This window comes from Eulemur rufifrons, chromosome 16 (assembly GCF_041146395.1).
Source record: "Eulemur rufifrons isolate Redbay chromosome 16, OSU_ERuf_1, whole genome shotgun sequence".
NCBI lineage: Eukaryota > Metazoa > Chordata > Mammalia > Primates > Lemuridae > Eulemur > Eulemur rufifrons.
Window position 1 is genome coordinate 52,326,653 of NC_090998.1, and position 24,431 is coordinate 52,351,083.

Below are 24,431 nucleotides of genomic sequence, written 5' to 3' on the forward strand. Positions count from 1 at the left end.
GTTCTCATGCCTGCCTCTGCCTTTGCAGTTCCCATGCTTGCTACTCTCTTTCCAAATATCGGCTTGGCTCCCTAACCTGCCTCAGATATCTGCTTGTGTGTCCGATTAACAGAGAAGCTTCCTGGATCACAATTTATAACAGAGCACCCTGTCCTGTCTCTGTCATGCTCTATCCTCCTTAAATGCCTACTATTTTATTTTCATAGCGTTTATCACCATCTGGCACATTACATATTTATCCATTCGCTTTGCACTGCCTGTTTCTTCCCTTGAGGGCAGACACTTGGACACCTAGATTTATTCCCTGATGGATTACTAGCTTCCAGAGCTTATACCTGGCATATAGTAGGCACTCAGTAAAAGTTTCTGAATGGATGAATGTGTTTGTGTGTGTAGTGAAGCTTGCTTTTCATTTAGAAGGAGGGAACTATAGGAAGCATCTTGTCTTATCTTCTTAAGCCTTCCAAACACACCTTGTAGCCCCGTTTTATTAAAGGCAGAGCAATGAAGCCATTAAGGACACATATTTGATTCACAAACAGACCTGAATTCAAGTCTTCACTCTGCCATTTAACCATGTTTGTAACTTAATGTTTCCAATCCTCAGTTTCTTCATCTGTAAAATGAGCATAACCATATTTATTGCATAGATGTGTTGGGATTAAATGAGACAATACATGTAAAGCACTTACCATGACATACACTTTGTATTTTAAAATACTATCTTTGTTATTTCACACATATTTCAATAATGCACATGTTTTAGTTCAAGATGACTGTCATCAGATTCCTGAATCTGGATCAATATTGGAAGAATAACTTCTGAATCAGAACCTTTACTGGGATTTCAGGAAAAATGATTAATGTGATTAAATGATAGATTGAAAGTGAAATTATTATAAGGCTAGGCAAAAACGGGAAATTAGTTCAGTTGAGGGGTCATGTGTTTGGTATTTTTGCTCTACAGAAAATTTTAAAAATGTATTCAGTCAAATTAATCAGTCTTATGGCTTTTAGATTTTTTTATACCACTTTTGAAAAGGCTTTCCCAACTCCAAGATCACAAGTACGTTAATATATTATTTTCTTCTAAAATTGTTATGGTTATTTTTTACATTTAAATCTTAATCTGTCTAGAATCTATCTTGATATAAGATTTTTTTGAAATAGCTCTCTATGTACCCTTAATTAAATAATCCACTTTTCCAGTATTACAGTGTTGATAATTGAGAGCATCATTAATACCCTTCAATATCTAGTAGAGTTAATCTCTTTTGCTCTTTTTCAGAAATTTCATGACTTTTCTTACATGTTAACTCCAGTTTGGAACAAATCTTTTGGTGGTTTAATCATTATCACATTGAGTTTATTGAAAAAATGTTTATCATTACAATATTGAATGTTTCTGCCTATGAACAAGATATCTAGTTCTTTTTATTTGGCTACTTTTATGTACTTTAGGTCAAATTTTAAAGTTTTAAAAATATATCTGTCATTAAATTTATTCTCAGATATTTTATCATTTTCTCAGATATTATAAATGAAGTATTATCTTCCACTATATTTTTTATAACTGGTTACTATTTCACATAGAAAATTTTTTATAAACTTACTGAGTTCACTTATTCTTTTGTGTTTTCTAGGTCTGGGAAAAATAATTTTTATACTTCTTTTCCATTTATTTATAGTATTTTCTGAAAAATTGACTACCAGTGGCAATACTGGATATCCTTGTCATGTTTTCAATGTTAATGAGAATAGTTCTATTATCTCACCATTAGGCATAAGGTTTCTATGTCTACTTTACTAACATTTTGTACCTTAGAGAGTCAGGAATAGATTTAGAATCTTGTCAAATTCTTTTTCAGCATGTAATGCCTTGAACTTTTTATTATTTTTTATTTGACTCATAAATATAATAAATGATATAAACATATTTCTTAACGTTGAACGATTTTTGCATTCTGGAATCTTCTCCACTTGGTTATGGTGTAATGCTCCTTATACACTATCCAATTATACTTGCTAAAATTACAGTTAAGATTATAATGTCAATATTCATAAGTGAGTTTGGTCTTTTCTTTTTAGGTGCTATCTGGGTCAGTTTTTGTATAAGTATAATGGTAAACTTTGCTGAAGAAGCCTATTTTTTTCACAGCTTTTTTTTTCTCCTGTGCTCTTAGAAAGGTTCAATGGTATGGAAAGTATTTATTCCTCAAAGTTTTAAGGATTTCTTTATGAAACATCTGAGCATGGTACTTTTAGGGGAATTAGGATTTTGGTAACTTTCTCAATTATCCACAGTTGTCAGTCTGTGTTTTTCTCTCTTCAGGGTTCAGTTTTGGTAATTATTTTAAAGAAATTATTTGTTTTCAAATTTGTTTGCATTAAATGTTGCAAAGAACGTGTTAGGAGCATTTCTAGTACCCATCTCTCAGGTTTCTATTGATGGAATGAAATGTATGAGTGGGACATTTCCGACTGCTCTGTCACCCTCGCTGCCACACCCCAAGGGAGAAGTGACTTATCTCAAGCCAGTGAAACTGGGAGCAGCAGCTGGGCATGGGGGGCTCGATGTCATCTCTTTTCAAGTAGGCTCTCTCTCCTCAGGATGCACGTGCTCCCCTTGCCCTGTGGTAACCAGCCTGGCCCCCGGGCCTGATGGTGGATGGAACATTTTCATTCAGGTTTGGCAGAGTGTTAGAAGGCTGTGAGGTCGCAGGTCTGAACCTCATATTCTAATCAGCGCAACACCACCAACGCTGGATTTTGATCTCCGTTAGTCTAATGCCTCTGTCTTCCTTCTCAGTAGATCTTCCCTTGGGAGGAGAAAAGAGTGGTTTCGTTTGTTAGCCCCTTCAAAACCTCCACGTTAACACTTGAACCCAACGACTTTGATAGATAAGTAAAGACCAGAATTTAGGGGACAAAATAATACAAAGAAATAGAAACTTCTCATGAGGCCAAGTTGGGTAGTTTGGGACTGTGTGTTATGAGTCAGTACACCTAGGTATTCGAGAGGTGGTTTACACCGCTGCTGTCCTGTGCCTGGTCTTTACCTGCATGGGCTCTAGCGTGGGAGAAGGTGGAGGGCAGCTCTGTGGCTCATTAACACCAAATACTGCACCTTTGCTTTGACCAAAGTGAACAGCTAGGACAGGGATTAATTGATCAGCAAAGAATCTTTAATTGTCAGTTAAAGCAAATTGAGTGTCAGTGTATGGATTTCATAGTTATTATGGGTGCAATAAATTTCTCTCCTTATAATTTTTTTTTCTCAGCAAGGAGACCGCAGAGAGCTAAGTTATCTGAGAGCTCTCAAACTTCAACGTGCAAACAAATCTCCCAGGGGTCTTGTTAAAATGCAGATTCAGATCTTGTCATTCTGAGGTAGGGCCCAAGATTCTGCAAGGTCCAGATGATGCTGCTACATCTGAGAGACAGACGCACACTAGTGAGGTGTTAGGCGTTGTTAGCAGACATTAGATCAGCAGACCCCAATGAGATTTCTTGTCTTGTTATGAACAGCATCCAGGGTAAAAGAGGAAACCAAAAAGGGGCTACTATTTTGACGTCATACAGCTTGTCCACAGGCTTGGAGTTCACCTTCATCTCCACCACATGGCCTCAAGTTGGTTCTGGATGTGCCAATTACATAAATTCTATTCTGGTTCAGATTTCAGTGACCCAGGCTATCTCTTTACTATGCAAAAGTGGTGGATTTCAGTAATCAACAAAATTAAAAATAAACCGAGCCTTTATTGTACAGCAAATATATCATCTTCTTGGTTTAAGATGGAGAAACAACTCAGTGAATTTATTTCAAATCTGAAAGCTAAGCAGGTTATTTTAGAAGGCCTGTGCCTAGAATACTCTCAAGAATCACGTTTCCTGGGGAAATCAAGGAGGAACTAGATTGGTATTTAAAAATACGCTTTTTCCCCACTATCATCAAAACAGAGATTATGGGCAAATGAAAGAAAAATTAGGGAAGACAGGCTGATAAAGCTGCAGCAAGAGAGAGTTTTCCTTTCAAAAAAGAGTGAGATCTTACAGCATAGACTAGCTATATATATGGAAAGGAAATACACTCGTATCCAACTGCTTTTAAATATAGGCTTACAAAATGAAAGATATTTTGGTATTTCTTTGAATAAAGAGGGGTGACTAGAGTGCAGAGAAATCTAGACAAAAATTAGAAGAAACAGTGTTTGCATGCTAAAAGGAAAGACGGCCCTCACACTGAGCCAGGCGTGCCAGCCCCATACGAGGTTGAGGAAGACAAGAACCCCCTAAAGAGAGAGGTTAAGCAGCTAAAACCTTAGCTGGGCCCTCCTGAAAGGAGTAGAGTTGCCCCGGTGGGGAAGAACACTGTCCCTGAAGGAAAAGCTGTGGCAGAACGCTCGTCACTGTCAGCCCAGAAGATTCAGAAGCAGAGGAAAGAAAGGGTCTTGAAGAGCTCAGGGCAGTTCCGAGCCCTCATGGAAGTCCTCAGAGCACAGGCTTCAGAAAACCGCATGTGCACTTCTGCTTGGGAATCTGCTATGAAGACAAGGAGAAAACTGCCCCTTGGAGCCCGGTGTCATGGGCTTATGCAGTCCCACTGGCGGAGACAGCAGTAGCTGCCAGTGTTGCTGACAGAAGCTGCTGAGTCTCTGGGATCTGGCAGACCCCAGTGGCCTGTATCAGGTTGTACTAAGGACTGGTTCTGGGAACACTGTTTTGTTACATTAACTGCTCTAGGGGCTGCGGATTTCCTTGTATTTTTTAAAAAATTTGGCAGGTGTGAGACTCGTGCTGTCGTATTTTGAGATCTTTTAACCATTTGAACCTTCCAGTTCCAATCAAAGTGAAAACAAAATACCACAAGAGACAACCCACACACGGGGAAAATGTTTAGTAATACATGTGACAAAAGGTTAATTTCCTTAATACAAAAAGACCCAAAATACAATATAACAAATGGGAAACAGATTGGAACAAGTAATTGACAGAAAAATAGGAAGAATTTTAAGCAAATAAAAATATTCAACTTCATCCATAATTTAAAAATGCAAATTAAAACAATACCTTTTTTTTCAGCTACTAGATTGGCAAAAATCAAAAACTGTGAAAATACACTATGTTGAAGATGTTGAAGATGTTGAAGATGTGGGAACACAGGCAGGGTACAAATTGAAAAAACTTCTTTGGAGAGCAGCGTATCAGATATTTATCAAAATGTTAAAAGCCCATAGCATTACACCCAGTGATCTAGCTTGTAGGAAATAGGCATATGCACAAAGATATGGTGAGCATGTGTCTGTGTGTGTGTGTTTTCATGAAGAATTATTTGTAGCCTGAGAACACTTTTAATATTCTGGCTCAATACATTATGGTGCACTCATGGAATGAAATGCTATGTAGTCATTAAAATGAATAAGGCTTATGCTGATACAGCACAGTCTGCAAGATAGATTGCTCACCAGTTAGAGCAGAGTACAGGACACTGCAAAGAGGATACCACAGTTTGTGGGGAAACGTGGGACAGTAAACTTATAAACACTATGCCTTGGATACCTCTTATGCTGTGCTTCAACACAATCGGCACCTACCCCACGCGCCGCTGCTGTGATGGTCGCTCCTTGCAGGCTTCCGCAAGCTGCACACCAGTGTGCATGGCAGTGCTCTCCTCGGGCCTGCACTGTGCACCATTTGCTTCCTGCCTGTATCAGTCCGCTTGGGCTACTATAACAAGTACCACAGACTGGGTGGCTTTTCAACGGATATTTATTTCTGACAGTTCTGGAGGCTGGAAATCCAAGATCAAGGTGCTGGTCAATTCCGCTCCTGGTAAGAGCTTTCTTCTTGGCTTTCAGAAGACTTCCTTCTCTCTGTGTCCTCCCATGGCAGAGAGACAGTGAGCTCCAGTCTCTTCCTATTCATATAAGCATACTAACCCCATTATGGGGCACCCACTCGCATGACCTCATCAGAACTTTATCTCTAAGGACTCCGCCTCCGAATATCATCACATTGTGGGGCGAGGGCCTCAACATAGGAATTTTGGAGGGACACAATGTTCAGTACATAACACTACCCCAGGGCTTTTCTGAAGCTGCAAAGACTCTTACAGAAACCCAGTCAACACTCATGCATGTGCAGCTTGGAAGTGCAAGGGAAATAACTGGGAGGTTCCCTCCCTGATCAGTAGAGGGCAGGAACCAAAGGATAAACGCTTCTCATTTCACCTCCAAGGGGACAGTTCAGAGGCACTTTTATGAGGCTGTTTAGAAGATCCCTCAGGATCCAACTCCAGTTGCTTGGTGGCCAATTCAGTGCTGCAGTTTTGCATTGACTTTCCCTCCTACTCCGCTGAATTTCCCTGTTTGCCAGGCCTCCTCCCTGGGGTCATATATTCAAACTACTTACAAAAAGGTTTTGCTTTAGCTCTGATTGCAGGGGAACCCAAGCTGAGAAAATATACATGCTTGCAAATGCATAAAATATGTCCAGAAAATACCAGATGTTACTGATAATCAATATTTACCTCTTTGAAGGAAGAGTGAGATACGGGAAGAAAAATCCTGCTTTTTAGTATATGCCCTTTTATATTTTTAGCATTTAAAAAATGTGTACATGAATTACTTAAGAGTTAAAAAAAGTGTAACATTTTGGGTTATACCTTCCCTCAAAGCTTTCAGACATGGCTGCATTATTTTGACATTGACAGTTGCTGTGGCAAGATTTGAGGCCAGTCTCAAGTATTTTTTTCTTACCTTATCAGCGACTATTTCTGCCTCAATTTCTGAAAAATTTATTCTTAAATTTATATTTGATATTTAGTAACTTTACCAGGATGTATTATGTGTCAGTATCCCATATCAACATTTCCTTAAACATATGTACTTTCATTTATTTACTTTTAAAAAAAATTTTACTGATACATAATAGATGTACACATTTGGGGGTACATGTGATAATTTAATATGTTTATATAATTTATAGAAATCAAATGAGTATAATTGGGTCATCCATCACCTTAAATATTTACTTTTTCTTTGTGTTAGAAACATTCAAATTATTCTCTTATAGCTATTTTGAAATATACAATAGGTTATTGTAAAGTATTGTCAACTTAATGATCTAGCAAACACTAGATCTTATTTCTTCTGTCAAACTGTATATTTGTACCCATTAATCAACCTCTCTTCATTCTTCCTTCCTCCAACCTATATGTACTTTTAGTTCGAACATTTTTCCTTTCATTTTAGAAAATTTTTATTCTATTTTATCTTTGGGTTTATTTTCTTCTCTGTTCCATAAATGGGGTTGCAACCTTCAAAGACCTCCATTATACTTATGTTGGAATGTCATTGTCTTTCCATTCTATTGGTTTTTTAAAAATTTACTTTATACCTTACCTTTTGTTTTACATTCATTGTGCTTATTTTAAATTTTTTTGATCTATATTACTAATTTTTTGGCCGTATATTACTATATATTCAATGCACCTATGCTTCTAGTGCAGTGTTAAGCACAGAAGAATTGGAGCCAGACAGTCAGATTTGAACCCTGGCTCCAAAACTTACTAGCTGTGTGACCTGAAGCAAATTATATAGCTTCTCTGTGAGGAAGTTTCTATTTTTAAGTCTTCTTGTCTCACATAATTATCTACTTCTCTGAGTAAGAGATCATTTCAAGGCTTGTATTTCATAATAGGCAAACGTGCAAAGTTCACTTGGCCTCTTGAATTGCTGATCAAATAGTGTCTAGGGATTCACAGGCTATGCTCACACTATGGTTCTTGATTTGGGCCCTTCATTCAAGTCCTGTTGAGACAGTATGTGACAGTGGCTTAAGAACGTGGGCTCTGAAGTCAATCGGCCAGGTTCAGATTCTAGCATTGCCCCTTCAGAGCTCTGTAGTCTTTGGCAAGTTACCTAACAATTCTGTACCTCAGATTCCTCATCATTAAAACGAATAAACAATCATCCTTACCTTACACTGTTCTTTTGAGGATTGCATGTGTTAGTGTATGTAAAACACTTCCAGTGTCTGGCACACAGCAGACTCTTCATAAGTGTTCAATTTTATAACTACTATTACATTCTCAGTCCATTTATTATTTCTGTAATAGTGGGTTTTTTTAGTTTAATTTTCTTATTTAGTTCTCCAACTATATTTTCATCTTGTATTGTTCTATCATCTTTTTTTTTTTTTTTTTTTGGCTGTCTTTTTCATTGTTTTTCTATTCCTGTTAAGATTTTCTATTGAGAGAATACTCATAACGGGAAATTTTCTTCTTATCTATTCAATGATGTTTTCTCCCAGAGTGGATTATCTACCATATATATTCATTCTTTGTCTTTTTAAAAACTATAATATTTTGTGTAGTTGCCATGCTCTTCCTTTCTCCTTTCCATTTTTCTTGAAGTCGGGTTTATTAAGACCTTCTGTGTCTGTCTCACAGATTTAGTTTGCAGGTAGAGTATATAATGTCTTCTGTATCCCAGGGCCCAGGGAATAGATAATCCAGCAGTAGTTTTGTTTAGATTTGCCTGCCAGGGCTCTTTCTATCTCTGTGGGGCTTTATTCTGTATTTGTGGATAGAGCCTTTAGACTTGGGATCATTTTTCCAGTTCAACATGGGGCCTTGGAACCTCTGACAGAAACAGTTGGTCTTAGGCGTTCATTTGCTGGCTTCACTGCCCTCCCTTCAGCTGCCGCTCCCACACTGCTCTAAGCTAGTAGGGGGAAAACAAAAGCAAAACCATGAGTTTGGCAAAACTACGTTTTCAAGTGGAGTGGCTTGGGGGAGGATGCCCATTAGTTGGTAAGTAATACTCTTGCTCCTTGGTCTCTTATTCCTTCAAAGTGCTTACCTTACTTTCCTTCGTTCTTCTTTTCTGCTAAATCCCTATTTATAGCTATGTACATTTATGATCTTCCTACTTCCCTTTTGAGTTTCTTGCTAGCCAAAAAAAAAAAAAATTATAATGTTAAGTTCCAAGAGCGTTTCCTGCCTCTGAGGAGGTGTTGTGTGTGCGTGGTGGGGTAGAGGGAGGTGCGTGTTACTACTTCCATGAGGTTTCCTTTATGATAATTATACCCTCCCCTCTGTTTGCTTGTCTCCAAATTAGTGGTGAGGGTAGGAAGGGACGCTCAGGACCGGGCTGTTTCCTAAAATATTACTTCTCTTCTTTATCTGATTACTTCTGGCTTTTTTTTTTTCTTTCCTAAATGCTATGCTTTTGGTTTTGTTTTGAGAGAGGCAAAGAGTAATTATAGAAGTTCTCTTGATAATGCAAGTTTTAAGTGACCACAATTCCCAGTTTCCCACTTTATATACGTCTAAGGTAGATATCCAATTTCTGGTTGAATATTTTATATGATGATCATTTACAATTTCAATTACAGACAAATCATTTTACTTGGGGAGAGGAAGGAAGAAGCAGCTCTAATGAGTAACATTTTGTTTCTCTTAAACTTGACCTGAAGTCTACCTTATTTTTTCATGTATGTCTGTTGTCCCCAACCCCTGGGCTGTAGACTAGTACAGGTCCATGGTCTGTTAGGAACCGGGCTGCACAGCAGAAGGGCAGTGAGCAAGTGAAGCTTCATCTTCAAGTGAACTCCCCGTGGCTCGCCTCACTGCTTAAGCTCCACCTCCTGCCAGATCAGCCGCAGCGTTAGATTCTCACAGGAGCGGGAACCCTACTGTAAACTGCACATGCAAGGATCTAGGTTGTGTGCTCCTTATGAGGATCTAATGCCTGATGATCTGAGGTGGAGCTGAGGAGGTGATGCTAGTGCTGAGGAGTGGCTGCAGATACAGATTATCATTAGCAGAGAGATTTGAATGCACAATAAATGTAATATGCTTGATTCATCCCGAAACCATCCCCCCAGCCCTGACCCATGTAAGAACTATCTTCTATGAACCCAGTCCATGGTGCCATAAAGATTGGGGACCACTGGTCTATGTAACATACCTAAGTCTGTAATGTGGAACTACACAGTCAATTGGATGATTACAGAGTTTACACATGTATATTTCAAGTCTTCTCTCCTCTGGGCCACTGGTTCCTACTTCCTTTGATCCTCATCATGTGATATGATTTCATGATTGTTTATTGCTCTTCTAGACATATTGGTAAATATCTAGATATTAGATATTTGTAAACATCTAAATATGTAGATATTTGATAAATATCTTTAGAGATGTTATAACTATTGTTGAATATACCTATCCAAATATGACCTAGAAAAGGGAAATGACTCTCCTGGTGCTTAACCATACATACATGCAGTCATTAATAAGTAGGACAGGACTCGCTGATTTTGGGTGGTGTTGCCTGAGGGAACGGTGGAAGAAGACATTTCAGTCAGTGTTTTGTGGTTGCATGACAGAGAATGTAACTCTGGCTAACTTAATCAGAAAGGGAGTGTATTAGTAGAATATTGGGGAGTTCACAGAGTCGCAAGAAACACCAGAGATTCAGGCTGGGAAATAAGACCGATATCAGGACAAAAATTACATGTTTGTTAAGGTAAGACTGCTGGAATGAATGAACTTTGGCAGTGTCTGTTGTCTTCACAGCGCTCTTTTCAACAGACAAAGTCCTAAGGGAATGCCTCGTTGGCTGATTTTACACACATGCCTTCCCCTTGGAAGTACCGAGGTAATGAGGAGAAGGATCTGGCAGAATAAACCTCAGGGGCCTCTTCAAAACATCAGAGCACCTGGACTAACCATGTCACCAAGACTGAATACAGTTTTAGAGCTATGAGTCCCACAGAAGAAACAGAATTTATAGAAAATGAAAATAGCCCACTATTGGAAGAGAACAGGCATTTATTAAGATGCTACTATAATCTGGTAAAATATAATTTTGTTTAAATTCACTTCATTTTAATCCACATTGTTTTCCTTTGAAGATATTTGTATCCTCAGAAACATTTAAGATTATCAAAGAGATTCAGTGACATCCAAATATGAAAAGGCTGCTTTGGGATTAGAACCCAGCCCTACCTCATTCAAACCTCCTCCCATCCCCAGTCTTTTCTTGCAGAAAAGGAGGCAACCACTGAAAGCTCCATAGTGGAAATCAGAACCCACGGCAGGCAGACAGGGAGCAATAAGGAAATTTGGCATCAGACAGCGAGGTCATCCATCCAGCTAGCAAAATGAAGTTTGGAGGTTAATCCTCAATGTTAGAGTATGTGGGTACTAAGTATTTATTCAATAATGATTCATTTGTTTAATACATATTAAATCCTTAATATGTGACACCATGGTGTTGGAAGGATGGGTCTGGTGATAGAGGTAGACATTTGTTCATTTTCTCAATTTATTCAACAAGTATTTATCAAACAACTACTATGTGCCATGCTGTTCTTGGTTTAGTATGGAAAAGACTATAGGAATCTCTGTTGTAGTCTTGGGAATTTGCCCAATCTGCTCTTCAGATGTTGCTATGGACTGAACTATGTGCCCCCAAATTCATGTGTTGAAGCTCTAAGCTCCAATGTGATGGTTTGTATTTGGAGATGGGGCCTCTGGGAGACAATTAGGATTAGATGAAATCATGAGGATGGGGCCTTCATGGTGGAATTAGTGCCCCCACAACAAGAGACACCAGAGAGCTTGTTCTCTCTCTCCCTCTGCCGTGGAAAGACACAGCATGAAGATAGCATACTTGAAGCCAGGAAAAGAGCCCTCACCAGAACTCAGTCAAGCTAGTACCTTGATCTTGGACTTCCAGTTTCCAGAACTGTTAAAAAATAAACCTTTGCTATTTAAGCAAAAAGCAAAAAAAAAAAAAAAGTATGGTACTTTGTTATGGCAGCCCAAGCTGACTATACAGATGGAGTCTAGCTCTTTGCCTAAGGAAGGTGTATCTCTAAAACCAGACATTTCACTCATTGAAGCTTAATCTGAAATATTTAAAACTTTGGTGGTGAAAATATTAGAGAAGGCCCATTAAGAAACTACCTTTATGCTGAATTGGAAAGGAGTTGTTCTGACAGATCTGAAAAGATTCTTTTGACAACTAATTTTTCCAGCTTCAGATATGTTGAAAAAGAAAATAAATCTCCTGAAAATTAATGTAAATTCATAACTGAATGAACTTTACTAGTAAATTGAGCATAGTGTAACAGATTAGGACTAGCAAGAACCTGGGTAATGACATGGCAGATATAAACATAGTTGCATCAAAACTTGCTGAAACATTAAAAGTATTGAGACCGTTTATTAAAGAAATGCTGTACAATATCACAGCAGGAGAAAGTGAGAATGGAAAGAGATTCCTGGCAAAGAATTATAATAAGTGACTAGAGGGAAGTGTTAGTTTTGTCATTGGGTGGTTGGAAGTGCGGAGCACATGAGAGACCTGATGTTATCTACAAAGCAGCAGTTGATTAAAGGATATAACAAGAGGAATAGACTGTTGGAGGAATGGTTTGGTTCATTGTCAGAAACTCACTGCCTTGTAGGCTCTCTCTCCCTCCTTGAGAGTCATGCCTACTGGGATTTGAACATCTTTGGCTCAGCATGGGAACAGCCCAAGTTGTACCTCTTTTGAAGTTGGTTTCATACCTTTGCAGGAGTGCCAAGGGCAACAATACATATCACTGTTACGTGTGGATGATGGGAGTAATGAATCCACTTTGATCATTTTAATCAGTTCTAGTCTCTTTTCACATTTCATACTTAATATCATGTTGATAATATGAAGAAGAATATTTCTAGTTCCTTTATTAGTCAATTTATTGGAGGTATTTCCAATACACTATTCTTATGAATAACTTTATTGGATTATACATGTGGAATCGATCCCAACAAACACCTCCTCTCCCCAACCTCGAATAAATCTGCTTTAATAGGCGGAATAATGACCCCCCAAAGATGTTCCATCCTAATCCCTGGAACCTGTGAATATGTTATGTTACATGACAAAGGGGAATTAAGGTTGCAGATGAAATTAAGTTTGCTAATCAGCTGCTGTTAAATGGGATTATCCTGGATTATCTGGATGGGCCCAGTGTAACCACAAGGGTCCTCAAATGTGAAAGATGAGACAGAAGACTTAGTGTCAGAGTGACAAGATGTGTCTGCCATTGCTGGCTTTGAAGATGGAAGGGGGCCAATGCGGCAAGGAGTGCAGGCAACCTCTAGAAGCTGGAAAGGGCAAGGAAATAGATTTGTACCTAGAGCCTCCAGAAAGGAACACAACCCTCCTGACACTTTGATTTTAGCTCAGTATGGCCAAGTTGGACTCCAATCTCCAGAACTGTAAGATAATAAAGTTTTGCTGTTTTAAGCCACTAAACTTGTAGCAATTTGTTACAGCAGCCATAGGAAACTAATTTACCTGCTATACAGCCATCCCTTGGTATTTGTAAGGAATCAGTCCCAGGACAATGCCCCTCTCCAGTGAATACCAAAATCTGCAGCTGCTCAAATCCCTTATGTAAAATGGTATAGTATTTGCATATAACCTATGAACATCCTCTTGTGTACTTTAAATCATTTCTAGATTACCTATAATACCTAATACAATGTAAATACTATATAAATAGTTATTATACTGTATTTTAAAGATTTGTATTATTTTTTATTTTGATATTGTTATTTTTTATTTTTCAAGTGTTTTTGATCTGTAGTTGAATCTACCGAGGGTGACTATACATATTTTGTCTTATACCACAAAGGCAGAATAGGCATTTGGTTAGAGCAATCAGGTAATCCAAGAACACGGCTATACCTATGCTAATACCTCCTAGAATTGTGGTCAAAGACATACAGGAATATGATATAAGACGTTGGGTCTCTCCAAATACTAATATTTAGATCAGTCAGGAATTTGACTATTCACATAATGATTAAAATAAAAACCATGAAGCCTAGCAAAGGAAATGTCTTCTTCTTCAGAACAGCTTTATGGAAGGCTTAAAATTAATTCTAAATTACAGTTTCTTCTGAATGAATGGATCCTTGGGACCATTTTGCTGTTTCCCAGATTGGAGGACATCTAAAATGAAGCTTGAAGGCAATTCTACTATGAAAACAGATCTTTGGAAAATGTCATAGTAATTATCCCCAGTCTCAAATTCTGATGCAAAATTCCAGAATACATTTTTTGGCAACTGTAAAAAGAGTGTTTCTGATGTACACAAATTGTAAGTCCTGCTTATTGGGAATACTTAGGATAATAACGCATTGATCCTGTCTCTTTTCTTGTGTCTTTAGATAGATCTGGCTGTCCACACAGTAGGGCTCTCTTCTTGGCTTGTAGATGGCTGCCATTTTGCTGTGTGCTCACGTGATTTCTTCTTTGTGTGAGCGTGGAAAAAGAGAGAGAGAGAGAGAGAGTGCTTATCTCTTCTCATAAGGGCACTAATTCCATCAGAAGGGCCTCATGACCTCATCTAAACCTAATTTCTTCCAAAAGGCCCCATCTCCAAACACCATCTCATTGGGAGTTAAGGCTTCAACACATGAATAGCAGATGTGTGTGTGGGGGCAGGGGGGAGCACAATTCAGTCCATAACAGTCTCCCTGTCTCATGAAGTTTGGATGTAAAAGACAACCAAATGGTTTTCAAATGGTGAAAACTTCATTTCATAGATTCTGTCTTTATGGAGTATGCTGCCTTTATTGCTTTATTGAAAGGACAGAAATATATATTGAAACAATGTTTATTTAATTATAAGAATAGAAATGAGATCTATCCTCCTAAAAAATTTTAAGTGTACAATACGTTATTGTTGACTATAGGTACAATGTTGTATGACAGCTCTCTAGAGCTTATTCACCTTACTTAACTAAAACTCAATGCTGTTGATTAATAATTCCCTCTTTCCCCTAATCCCAGCTCCCAGTAACCACCATTCCAGCCTTTGTTTTCTGAGTTTGACTATTTTAGAAACTTCATATATAAGTGGGGTCATGCAGTACTTGTCTTTCTACATCTGGCTTATATCACTTAGCAGAACATCCTCAGGGTCCATCCATGCTGTCATATGTTGCAGAATTTCCTTTTTTTTAAAAGGCTGAACAGTACTCTATTTTATCTACATACTACACTTTATTTATCCATGCATCTGTTGATGGACATTTAAGTTGTTTCCACATCTTATTTATAGTGCTACAATGAACATGTGAGTGCTAATATCTCTACAAGATCCTGATTTCAATGCTTTTTTATGTGTACTCAGAAATGGGATTGCTGGATCAAATGATAGAATGTATTTTTAAGGTCCTTTTAAGGTTTACTATAAACCCTAAATCTTCTGATGCTGTTTTTTTTCCTCTTTAAGATCTTTTATATCTCAACTATGAATTCTTCTGACTGGGAATTTTCAGGAACCAAATTCCCACAGTTGGTGAGGAACTTCTATATTGAAAATATAAATTAATTACTTTGTGTGATAGTTAAGATTTTAGTTAGATGTCATCTCCTAACATATCACATTAATATTTATTGACTTTTTAAAGAGGAGATTTTGAGGGAAATGCTCTCCAACAACACAGCATAGATTAGATGCAACTGATCATTTTATTAAACTTGAGCACCAGTTGTCTTTAAGATCCAATAGGGAAACAGATGTTGCACTGAAAGAGTTCAAGCTGAGATTCAAATACATGTGTAAACTAAAAATAAAATCCTAAGCCCCCCTATCAACTGAACAGACCCCCACTTGGTGAAAGGGACCCCAGAAAAATCCTAAAATTGAGTTCCCAGCCATGAATGGAAGGGAGGCTGTACGTGCCTCATTATACCCCCTCCCTCTTGAGGTTTAGAGCAACAATTGACAACATTAATGTTAAAGTAGAGATCACAAGACTGACAAAACAGACTCTGTGGCAATAAGATATGAAATTATAAACAGGACCTAAGGCCATGCAAGGCAAAGGTCAAGTCATGCCTGTAGACCATTAATTTGCTTAAGAGATCACTTTGAGTGTATTGTGGCTTGCTCTGTGATTAGCAGACTTCCTTACCTTAACTTAGGCATTCCTTCCTACTAAATTTTTAGATAAAGCTTAACTCTCTCAATCAATTGCCAATTAGAGAATCTCCAAATCCACCTATGACCTGTAAGCCCCCACTGCAAGATGTCCCTCTTTTTCAGGCCAAACCAATGTATACCTTCTATGTATTAATTTATGATTTTGCCTGCAGTCTCTGTCTTCCTGAAATGTATAAAACCAAACTGTAACCCAACTGCTTCAGGGGCACTTTCTCAGGGACTCTAGAGATTGTGTCTCTCTGGGCTGCAGTCACTCATATTGGCTCAGAATAAACCCCTTTAAAATATTTTACAGATTTGCTTTCTTTCTGTTACCACAAGGCTGTCAGAGCAGAAATCCTATGCTGGAAGCACATTTTTCCTGCAGTTTTACCTCTGGGGAACTGGAAGGAATCTGGAGGCCTGCACAGAAGTGTTTGTGGATGACAAAGATAAGAGTTTCTGAGTAGTATGGGAGGAATACTGGTGGTGGTGATGGTGTTTCCTTGCCTGCTGTGGCCATAGTATCTTCCTCCTCTTAAGTCTAGCTGTGTTAATGGTTAATGTCAGGAAATTAGGTAGCATTCTAAGGACTGATGAAGAGGATCTCAGATAAGTGAGAATTACATGGGATAAGCATTGCTAAAAGCTGCCATTCTTTGGTCAGATGCCACAGGGGACAATCAGATCCTCCTACAGTGTGACTAGTACCTCAGTGGACTGACTCTATTTGCAAAAAAGATAACAATAATAAAATAACATTTACATAGCAATTTATACTTTACAAAAAGACTTCATGAGCACTTAAAAAATTTGATCCCTGTAAAAACTCTGCAAAGTGGATAGGGCAGGGAGAATTACCCTTTTATTAAAAGGTGACAAAACAGGGAGAAGTTGACTTGCCCCTAATCACCCAGCTACTACGTGGGCGAAGCCAGGTCCCCTGAATGCACTCTGGCCACCACAGCTCTCTCCACAGGTGAAAGGGAAAAGAAACCCAACTCTTCAGAAACACAGTGAAAGAGAACGTGCAAGAGCCTGTGCACATAACGTGTGAGAGTTTGCAGTTACGCTTCTAGCAGGGAGAACTAAAATAAAAGATGCTATTTCATGGGAGATGGTGCAGGGAGAGGGAGAGTAAAAGTGAAAGTGAGAGGGTGGATCTTGAAGGGAGAATGAAAAAAAGAGAAAGAATGAAAATGAAAACTGTAGACTAAAACTAAGAACCAAAATGAGTCAAAATGGTTTCTAAGGAACAAAATAAAAGGGAGAGAACCCACAGAATGAGACCACTCATGACTCCAGCCCTAATCTAGCATAAGCGAAACACTGCCATTAAAGCAAAACACCTGAATAAATGCAGAGTGAACCCACAGAGCTGCTTATTTGGAAGTAGCGTACCATCTGAAAGGGTGAATGATATCCATAAAAAAGCACGCTGGAGACTGGCTCAGGGTGGTAGGTAGTCGGGTTTTCCAGGATCAACAGATTGCTGGAGGTCAGTTCACATGACAGAGCCAGTGCATGGCCACCTCCCAGAGGCCAGAGCGTTGTTCCAGCTCTTCATCATCACGGAAGCTCCCTAGCCCACGGTCTCCAAAGTGTTCAGTGCAGCACAAGAACCATTAATGGGAATGGGGGGTGAACTTGAAATCTGTACTGTGATCCTTCTGCCACTCTGATTTGGCCAGTTCATTGACAGCCCTCTTGTCATTGTAGGGCTTTGCTTAGGGTCCCTTTTGTGGGCCTGCCCATGTGGAGGCTATATAAGTCATCATGTGAAGAAATTTTCTCTGACCGCTGAGGGTGGGGAAAAGAAAAGCCTTGCGTGAGTGCTGAGTGCCCATGAACCTATAAAAAGGATGCTCTGTTTATTGCCCCTTCTGGAGAACTGGTTCCATCAGTGCATAGAGCCTGAGGATACCTTAGAACTGGGAGGGAGGGCAAATACCTGAGTTGCACACCTGTCAGACATTGCTTATTAACCACTCTCTCTTTCCACTAATCCTGGACACAGGTGGCCAAGCCACCGCCATCAATCAACCAGTCTGAGTTGGCATGACAAATGTCATCTCTTTACCAACTTTCCCCTGGATATTTGGGTAACTTTTCATGCCTGTTATACTTTTGTGATAGACAAAAGAATGGGGTGGGGGGGAAGGACATGCAACATTATAGGAATTTGGGACAAGCTTGGGTTTCTTAAGTGAGTATTTGCTGTCATCTCACCAGTGTCATTAAAGACTTTAGTCCCTTGACAGATGTTGAGGCAAGAAAGGAAATGGTGAGGTGCTGGATCATCCGGATATGGAGCACCCCAAATGGTACGAGGATTTAAGCACTCTTGGAAACACATCTGGCCATTAGGAATGAAAGCAAAATGGATCAGAACCAACTACTTCTAGGATAACATATCATCACAATAAAAATATGGTGAAGGAAAATAAACAAGGAAAGGAAAAAACCTACAGATCACAGGCTGCTTGGATTTTTCAAAGAAAAGTATGCAGCTGACACTATTTTTACATACCTCTGGTGTATTTCTAAGGCCACAGAATGAGCTGACAATGATTTACTGACTACAGAACATAATTTGTAGCTGCTTTGTCTCTCAAACTGAGTCTCAATTTAATAGTGAATTGAGCTTAGCTGTGGTAAATTGCAAGCTTCAATTTAGCATTGGACTGGAGCTTAAAGTCAAAACAGCCACTTGTTTCTTGATTCAGTCAAATAATTGGTTGATTCAGGGAAGAAGAAAACAATTGTTGGAATGAATTGGTGAGAAAGCTTGCGACAGAATCTCAGCCCGGGCCCAGCCGCTGAGCCTGCTGCCGTGTTCCTATGCTTATCCTCTACTGACTGTGCTCTCAGTGGCTCCGACGTCTTGTGATTATCTGATGAGACCACTAGAAACCCTGAATGGCTCGGTTGTCTCTCCTGCCGGTGTCTTTTCCTCATAACGAGGGCTTATTATGTGTGAAAGAAATAAATACATTAAGTGGGAAAGCGATAGAATTGAAAAGACAATGAACAGCTGAATTTAAATATATCTTTTCAACTTAGTGCTTTCTTTAAGGGTTGCAACTCAGAACTTAAAGACGTTATGTTTTCCCGAGCCATCCAGGAAATCGTATCAGTTACAAGGAGGTTGACTTGCTCATTTGCATGGCCATTTAATGGAGAAGATGAAAGGCTGCATTAGGCTTCTCTGCTTTGTCCTTACTGGGACTCCATCTCTGGGACTCCGTCTCAATTCTCTTCAGTCAACCACACTCTTTTGTCCAAAGACCTATTGACTTCAGAGAGGGTTACTATTCCAAATGCAATTTGGTTAGATGTACAAAAGAAAAATGCTTAAATATCAGAAACCACTATCGAAGCTAATTGCCCTTTGAGTGCAAAGTAATAGAGCTGAGAGTCTATAGCAAAATTAGAAATGCTTCCAATATGATAATTTTAGCCTTGGGTTAAGGTCAAATTACTTACACTTATCCACAAATGAACTTTTCTTTTTCTCGTTTCATGATTTAAAATTGTATAGCACATTGAATAATTATATAAATACCCTGAATGCCTGTTTGATATAGTATTGTGGGAATAGGGAAGCTATACAAGGACCTAAACTAAGCAACTGTATCCTCCCATCATATGCATACCCAGCCCCTTTTATATTTGTTTAGCACTTCTCCATTATCATAAAGCTTTCTTTTGTTTTCTTTTCTTTTTTCTCTCCTCTTCCTCCCTCTTTCTTTTCTTTCTCTCTCTTTCTTTCTTTCTTTCTTTCTTTCTTTCTTTCTTTCTTTCTTTCTTTCTTTCTTTCTTTCCTTCTTTCTTTTCTCTGGCATGGCTCTCTATTTCATTGACTGCTCTTTATTCCTATGAAAATCTGGACCCTCTTTGGGTGCTGACCAGTCTTACAGTGGAAACTACGGCTCACAAGTTTACTACACTGTCCACGCTGAAGTATCTTAAAATAAATCGTAGTGAACATACAAATCTCTGGAGAGGTCAAAGTTAAGAAATATGGCATACATCAACAGGACTTCAGAAAACCCTATTTATCCCATCTTTATCTCTCTGTTAGATTTCTTGCTTTCTTTTTAGCTTTTTCCAATCATCCCTCAACATTTCCATTTATATTGAATGATCTTAAATATAACTCATTTCTCTGCAAATATGTGGAATGTTTTCTCTATTTTTCTTATGTTAGATTAGTCAGAACATACTGAAATTTTGTAGAAAACCCTCCGACAGAAGAAGAGTATTGACAGTACAGAGCTGTTGGGAAAATGGTGGAGGCAAGGAGGTCCATATGCCTCTTGAGCAGGGATGATAAGGGTGAAATAGGTCTCTTCAGAGTCAGGAGAAACCAGTAGGCATGGTAGGTTCATACTAGGACCACATAATAGGAGGGATGAAAAGACTATTTATAGTGATTTACATATTTTCACCTACTATATTGACAAAAAGGTTGATAACATGAAGATGTGTGGAAATGTGCACTTAGATTATTGGCAAGCATGTAAACTGGTATGTTCTCCATAGAGGTCCATTTGCCAATATCTATCAGAATTATGATTGCATATAAATTTTGACCCACAAATTTTACTTCTAGGAGTCCATTGTTCAGATCCCTGTGTATGTGCAAAGACATACGTAGGTAGATACTTCTTGCAGCATTGTTTATAGTAGCAATTGAAATAAATGGTAATAGGGAAGTGGTAAAATAAATAAATTATGGCACATACAGTTCATTGCTGTATGGAGTCATTTATGAAAAAAGAAAAAAAAAAAAGGAAGCAGCTCTGTGTGTACAAAGAGACATGGAACTTTCCTTGCCTCAGTTATCTATTACCACCATAAAGTCATGTAACACATCATCCAAAATTTAGTGGCTTAGCACCACAATAAGCATAGATTCAGCAAAATCATCTGTAGGTTGATGATTTAGGCTGTGCAGTTCTTCTCAGCTGGGCTTGCTTGCATATCTGCTAGCCGGATGTTGGCCAAAGCCATCAGAGGAAAATCTTTTCCCCCTTGGCCACCAAACATGCCATTATACCTGTATTGGTGCCCACACCTTGTACCTTCCCTGAGTGATAGCAGGTGCACTGTCCTGGCCCTTGTCTGAGGCCCACCTCTCTATGAAGTTATGTGTTCAGTGACTTGACTTTGAAATTGTCTCCTCTCTTGAATCACCTATTTACCCTCACTGCTATATCATTCATTTAAAAGTCTGCTGCATCTAAACAAAGTACTTTCTGTTAACCCACTGACCCCTTCCCCTTTCAGAAAAAATCCAGAGTTTATACTCACTTTCTTCACTTCCTCACTTTCCATCCTTTCTGGAACCTACCCTGTCAAGCTGCTTTCCCCACCAATCCACTGACACTGCTTTTGCCAGTGCCTTCGGTGATCTCCATGTGACCACATCAAATGGTTTCTTCTTTGCTCTCATCTCATGTGGCCTCTTGGCAGCATTTGGGATGTCGATCATGCCATCTTTCTTGAAACCCTTTCTTCTTTCGGCTGCAGAAAAACCACTCTCCTTCTTCTCCACCCACCTCACTGGCCACTGCTTCTCATTGTCTTTGGCTGAATCTTCTTTATCTTCCTGACCCTTAAATGTTGGAATCCTCCAGGGCTCAGTCCTCAAATCTCTTTTCTTTCACAACTCGTTTCCTAGGAGATTTCTTCTAGTCCCATAGTTTTAAATACCAACTACATGTTGATGGATTTCAAATATACTCAGCCATTTATCTTATGAGAAATAGTCTCTTTCTGTGGTAAAAATGCAATAAATAACTCTACCCATATATCTTTCATTATTATTGACTTGACTTCTTAGAAGTGAATAGTTGGGTAGATGGGCATAAGTATTTTTCAATTCTCTAGCTATTATTAAGTTGCTCTTTAAAAGACAGCAACATGTCACATTTCCACCAGAAATAGAGGAGAGTATACTTTTCCGTGCAACTCTGCCAGAAATAGGCATTCTCATTTTATTTTTGTGTGTCTGATAGGTACAAGGAGATATCGACTTTTAGTAACTGGGTGGCAACAGTTTATCTAGTGTAACTGACTGACCAGACTAGTAGCGTGAGAGCTGGTGGGAAAGTTATTGTTGAAATAACCAATCTACTGTACTGTGCTCTGTAAGAGAAAAGGAGATAAAAGGATGGGGTTTTCTGTGAAGGTCATAGTAGAACAGCTGACCAAGCTTCCTGATGTGATGAAGATAATGGCCCAGAGACTTTTGGAAATATAATAAATGTCTACTGTAGGCAATTGTATTGATTAATATCAGGTGCAGCTGAAAGTAACAGAGACCAATAATAACAAAGGAAAAAACACTCCCTCATGTGATAGTCTGGAGGTAGCAGTTCAGGGCTGATAAGGCCCGGCTGCAGTGTCAGCTTTTTCCATCTGTTGTGCTGAAATTTGTGGCTTCAGTCCCCAAGGTCATCTCGAAATCAAGCACGGCTGCTGAAGCTCCAGCAATTACACTGCATCAAGTGGCAAAACGAAGAAACGGAAGAAGAAGGACATGTTCCATCTCTTTAAGGACACTCTTGGAAATTGTGGACACCAATTCTGCTTATAGCTCATTGGCAAAACCAGGACATGTCTTATTCTGGACACCCAGCTCAAAATCAGGGGTTATTATACCAGGTTGAGTGAGAAAAGTAGAACGTATAAGGGGGAAATTAGAAGTTTCTGCCACAGCTATTATTGAGTCTCAAGTAGAAATTGTCTAAGAAAAGGCTTAACTACGATGATAATGATAAGTCCCTGGGTTTGGGTTGTTACACAGAGCCTTAGATAGGAACTAATTATCTTGAAAAAAAAAATAGACATGATTGTGCTCATTTCTATAAGCACTCTCAACTGGGGGTGATTTTTGCCTCCCAATGTGTGCTTCTCAACTAGGGGTGATTTTTGCCTCCCAAGAGACATTTAGCAATTTTAAACATTTTGGCTTGTCCCAGTTAGGGGGAGGGTGGATGCCGTTGGCATTAATGGGTAGAAGCTAAATATCACACAATGCACAGGACAGCCCCACAACAAATAATTATCCAGCCCAAAATGTCAACAGTGCTGAGGTTGATAAACCTTGCCCTAAACAATTCATAAAAGCTCTGGTCAAATTTCAGGATCTGGGCAGAGAGCTGTGTGCATTGCCAATTTTTGGCGATTAAAATAATTACATTTTAAATTTCTTTGGATTCATTTGGGCTGTGGAATCTTCACTTGATCCACTGGGCCGGAAATTAAGTGACTATTTCTCAGAAGCACAGCGACCTCTTTTTATGTGGACTTTTTTTGTTGCTATGTGACAATGTGATCTATCATTACAACATTAGCATTTCAGAATCAGTTTTAACCCTCCAAACTACCCTACCTTCCTGCCCTGCTCTGAGATGGGTGATGTTTTCCTTCTTGCTCCCTTTCTAACTGTACTTTCCACATTATGCTATAATCATGTGTTGAAGTGCTGAGTCCCCCTCTGGATCACAAGCTCCTTCAAATCAAGGACAATGTTTTATTTATCTTCAAATTTCTAGTGCCCAGTGCAGAGTATGCAACTTAGCACGTGCTCAAAAAATATTTATTGACCTGAACTGTGCTCCTGCTTAACCTTGGGCCTTTTTTTTCATGCCAGGCCTCGTTGGATATCGTCTGGTTTGGCACCCACAGCAGAGATCATATCACAGCTTATGTTAAGCAAAACGCTGCCCATTCTGGTACTTTATCTAAAATCTAGAGAATGGGAAAACTCAGAGGACAGGCACTGAGGTCTCAGTAATGAAGTTTCTCCTGTGCCTGTCTGGGTAGGCTGCCTCCCTCTGGTTACCTTTCTCCCCATCATAGCCAGCTTTCAAATATGAGCATGAACTAGGAACTCATAGAGGTGGTTTCTGCTGTAGCCAACAGAAATTGAGTCTGTTGCATTTTAAAATTTTCTTGAGAGAAGAATGATATAACAAGACATAAAGTTGGCAGGTTGGGTGCAAGGAGGTTAAGGAACAAAAATAGAGGAGGCAGGAAGCCATGGGAGGGAAAACATTGGCAGGCGCAGGAGCAGGGCAAGGTGAATTTGGTGCAAACTGGCACATGGAGTCAATTCTCTGCTTTGGTTGGTAGAAAAGGTTTGCATCAGGGGAGTCTACTGGCCTGTCCGTATATCCTTCAGCAGGCTCCTATGGAAGGATTCTTCTGCCCGGAGGCTAGCTAAGGTGATTTTTTAAGAATATGTCATATCCAACAGAATTCAGCACATTGCATTTTGAGATTTCCTTGAGAGCAACTTATATAATCTAACACCTATTAGGTAGAGAAGGATCTTCTCACAGCTCTATGAAAAGAGCCTGCTCTTTCTGACCACTTATAAGTCCTCACTTTTTTTTTTTATGGAGGCAGATTGGAGGTTT